The sequence below is a fragment of the Bos mutus genome, chromosome 28, assembly GCF_027580195.1.
Source record: "Bos mutus isolate GX-2022 chromosome 28, NWIPB_WYAK_1.1, whole genome shotgun sequence".
Taxonomy (NCBI): Eukaryota; Metazoa; Chordata; class Mammalia; order Artiodactyla; family Bovidae; genus Bos; species Bos mutus.
In genome coordinates this window covers 25985385-25990298 of record NC_091644.1, presented here as the reverse complement: position 1 = coordinate 25990298, position 4914 = coordinate 25985385, and the positions used below count along the sequence as shown (strand labels likewise).

Here is a 4914-nt window from a genome sequence, read left to right as displayed (position 1 = left end):
ATATAATATCCATATAATTATATATATAATTACATACATATATATATCCTGCATGTTTCAAGGAAGACCAAAGATCATGAGTGTCATAACTAAGACCAGGAACAGCCAAACAAACAACTAAGTATTATTTTTGAAAAAGATGGACTGGAAACCCCTCCTGCCAATGTTTGTTAAAATCTCCTTGAGATTACATATGATACATTAATAAACATGCCTCCTGTAGTCTATACCTTAGTTATAGTACCATCATTCATATATTCATTCCTTCAATAAATAGTGACTGAAGGCTTAACACATACTAGGAATTGTGCTAGGGCTGGCCACTTGATTATCCAAGTTAGAAATCTAAGAGTTAACTTAAATACACTCCTGACCCTTGCTCCCAACATATTAAATCAGCCACCAAACTTGTGTCAATACTACCTTCTAAATATCTCTTAAATTTTTGTTCACCTGTCTATTCACTCCCCCTGTCATGATGTTGGTAAAGCCCGGCTGAATTTTTGTTCACCTCTCTATTCAGTCCCCCTGTCATGATGTTGGTAAAGCCCAGCTAAGCCCAGCTACTGTAGAAAGCAGAGCATAAGGTATTCTAGCAAGGAGGGACCAGCCCTGCACGGTGGAGTGAGCGGGAAGAAGGGCTGAGGTTACTGTGGTAACCACCAAAAATGACTCAGCAGGCATGGGACTTCTCCACGAGAGAGAGAGAGAGAGAGAGAGAGAGAGAGAGAGAGGGAGGAGGGGAGTGTACCTGCTGCCATGTCTCCTGGCTCCATTTGCCATTAGTGAATGTTTACTTCTCAGAGAACTAACTGCCCCCCAGTTTCTGGGCTGTATCATCTGACCACATGGTGGCTTGTAGGAGGGCAGATCCCACGCCCAAGGTGTGATACTTCATCCAGTTTCAAAAGTAGAGCAGCAACTTGGCACAGATGAGGCTCTTATCAGATAGAGAGAAGAGACAAAGGATTTGAGAAGGAACACAAGGTTTGTGTCTTAATATAAGCAAAGACTTCAGCATTTTTTTGTAACTGCCCACTGTGTAGACTTTGCGCCTGTCACTTCTTCCCTTCTAATTCATTCTCCATGCAGTACCTGGACTCATCTTCCAGATCCACATCTTTCATCAGCTCTCCCCAGTTTATCCCATGGCATGTCAGGTTCCACTGTATCCCCTGGCCTGTTTATCAGTATTCTTATTAAAGACAATTTTACCAAAAGAATAGACAGTCAGTCCTATCAAGCTTTCATTAGCATTTATTGGGGGTTTTTTTCTGACTCAAAAATTAAAACACTGATTTTGGAAAATAATAAAAGTCTAAAAAAGGAAATAAAAATCAATTACCTTTAAGGAGAAAACTTCTGTTAACATTTTGGAGTACTGTCTGGCCATGTTTTATCTTTGTATATATATATTTTTAAAATTATCAGGCATATATTAAATAAAGTTATACTCCAATAATTACTATGTTGAAGTTTATATTCAATCAAAAATATATGTCAAGACCACTCAAATTGTTCAACTTTATGGCAATTTTTCATTTCTTTGTTTTATTGTCCTGTTACTTAAGTGTGCTTTGAAAATGTATGTTTACATTTCAGAAATAGAGCACTTTAAAAAAGCCCTCTGGGGAAAAAAACTCTCTGTAAACATACCTTCTTTTCAATATATTTTCCTGCTTTGTTTTGAATAAAATAGCTTAATAATAAATAATAAATAGATTAATCTAAAAATCATAATGCAACTAACTATTAACATTTGTTCTGCTACACTGAGAAAGATAATTTAAGGCAATTTGCTGCTTTCCACATCATGGCCTAAAACTTTATACAAAAGTTGCCCTATATTAAGGACTTAACAAAAAATTATTTTATGATTCTGTGTGTGTGCTCATTCTCTCAGTCATGTCCGACGCTTTGCGATCCCATGGACTGTAGCCCACCAGGCTCCTCTGTCCATGGGATTTTTCAGACAAGAATAAGGGAACAGATTGTCATTCCCTCCTCCAGGGGACCTTCATGACCCAGGGATTGAACTTCTGTTTCCTCCTTGGCAGGTGGATTCTTTACCACTGAGCCACCTGTGAAGCCCTTTATGATTCTATAAATACCAATATAACACTTTAACTTTTTTATCAATAAATTGGTATATTAGCATCACAAATTACTGTTTTTTCCTAACCTGTCAAGTATGGACTGTCCATAGCAGTTGATTAAAGTGCTATGTGTTTTAAAAAAAAATCTCGGTCAAGCCTAGATCTTGAAAGCAATAGCAGAGAAAGTTAATCTTTAAAAATCATTAAGCTTTATTAAAACTGCATCAGCATATCCACACACACAAAAAGCTACTAAATAGTGAATGCTTGTGTAATTTATTTAAATTTTAAAAGTCTAAAGTTTAAGAAACTATGAAATCAAATTGAATCCATATTAGTATGAAAACCCTTGTATGAGGTTTATTAGAGCACCAGAAACAACACCATCCTAACTTTTCTAAAACTTATTTTAAACCATCACTTAAACTGGATAAAGCTTTTAGAATGCAAATAACATCGCACAAAAGTGATCTTAGAAAAGTGTAGTTATAATTTTGAATATTGGGACATTTAACTATTTAGTCTTTATTTAACGACTGAAGTCTTTGTTCCTTGAGAACATATTAATATATTTATAAATGAAAGACATCTCTTGTCTAATGATTTGTTAGAGAACCACTCATGGTTCATTAGATAAGCATTAGATTATTTTACTTCATTCAATTAGAAAAAAAAATCTGTATGTTGGCCATGTTTCATTTCACACATGATATTATTTTCTTAAGCCTTCAATTTAAGGGTATAAATTATAGAAAGCAAAGCATAACATTCTCAACTAACATTCCAATTATATTCAAATGACTCAAACTGTAAGTAATCATTTTTAAAATCTAAGTTTTCAAAAGTATATTAAAACAAAACATAATCTGATTCATATTAACTACCAGCTCATTTATACTTAAAAATCAAGTTTTTTTAGTTACAAAAGCAGATTAAAATTTTTCCCCTGCTCTTAGAAACAGAGTTCTGATGTACATAATGAATCTAAGTCAGCATTCACAAAGGCTACCTAAAATTCTATCATCTTTCAGCTTAATGTCAGGTTAACCATAATTATGCAGAAACAATTCAAAATTAGAGTTTATAATGGAAGTGTCAGCAAGTCATAACTTAGATATCACCAAAGTCGTAACTTGAGATATAACATCACAGATATTATACTGTTTCCCATCAAATACCACAGATGGCAATATACAACAGACAGTTTCCAGAAAACTAAAGCTATCAGAGCTATAAATAAGCAACGCATTATATACTGGAACACAGCAAGGCCAAAGCATTAATGCTATTAAAAAGGGAATAGGATGTGAAACAAATGTCTCTAAAATATAAAACATAAGCAGATCACAAACCAAAACATGTCACTTTACATTTATTTATAAATCTATGTTTTGATAATTATTTTTATAAAGAAAACATTTATTTCTACACTGTGTCAGGCAGTGATTCTTTTTTTCTGCCTCCCTGAATAAGGTGCACTCTTCAAACCCTTTTCCTGACTGGCATTATCACATCAAGATTTCTCCTTGCTGCCACCTCCTTCTGCCGCTCCTGGCACGGCTTGGAGGTTCCCTGCGGACCTGGTGCCGCCTTTGTGAAGCGGCTGCTGAGGAGACTCCAGCGCTCACCGTGGCGGACGAAAAGGAAGGAGTCAAGACTGAGAACTACGTATTAATTTGAAGGTGGTGGGGCAGGATGGTTCTGTGGTGCAGTTTAAGAGGCATACACCTCTCAGTAAACTGTTGCTGCTGCTGCTGCTAAGTAGCTTCAGTCGTGTCCGACTCTCTGCGACCCCATAGACGGCAGCTCACCAGGCTACCCCGTCCCTGGGATTCTCCAGGCAAGAACACTGGAGTGGGTTGCCATTTCCTTCTCCAGTGCTTGAAAGTGAAAAGTCAAAGTGAAGTCGCTCAGTCGTGTCTGACTCTTCGCGACCCCATGGACTGCAGCCTACCAGGCTTCTCCGTCCATGGGATTTTCCAGGCAAGAACACTGGAGTGGGGTGCCATCGCCTTCTCCTTTTCAGTAAACTAATGAAGGCCTAGTGTGAAAGACAGGGTTTGTCAATGAGGCAGATCAGATTCCGATTTGACCGGCAGCCAATCAATGAGAAAGACACACCTGCAGTTGGAGAAGGAAGATAAAGATACAATTGATGTATTCCAGCAGCAGACAGGAGGTGTCTACTAAAAAGGGAACCTGCTACTTTACTCCAGAACTCTGCTCCTCCAGACCAAGAAGACATTCTCAAATAGAAAGCTACAATTTGGTTCCACCACATGCTGACTACTACAGTATAGTTTCTCTATTCCTTCCTTTTCCCCTTCCCCATTCCTTTATTGTACCTAAAGTAACTGGTGTATGTGCACAAACATATTGCATTTTTTAAAAAACTAAATCGCCAGTGGTATGTTTTGATTGACATCAAATGGAGACGGGTTGGGGAAAATTACTGATTCTGTGAAAATACCCTTTTTTCTCCATTAGTGGCATGCTCATCAGCTGTTATTTTTATATTCCAGTAAGTTATTTTGCTCTCACTGTTTAACAAAAAAAAGAACAACATAAAAATTCTTGCATATTTTGTTCGATTGGCCAATTTTAATGTTTTTTATTTATCATTGTAAAACCAAGGACAATTTTATAACATTTTTTTTGTATGTAGCTGTTACTTTTTTGTACTTTTTGTACGTAGCTGTTACATGTAGGCTGATCTATCTTTAAGTAGGGATAAATGGCTTCCCTTGTGACCAGGCTGGTAAAGAATCCACCTGCTATGCGGGAGACCTGGGATCGATTCCTCGGTTGGGAAGATCCC

At 37.0% G+C, this 4914-nt stretch overlaps 1 pseudogene; it reads left to right on the top strand.

Moving 5' to 3' along the window:
* The first annotated feature begins 848 nt into the window (after positions 1-848).
* On the top strand, positions 849-4348 carry LOC102274771 (small ubiquitin-related modifier 3 pseudogene; annotated as a pseudogene).
* Positions 4349-4914: the final 566 nt, after the last annotated feature.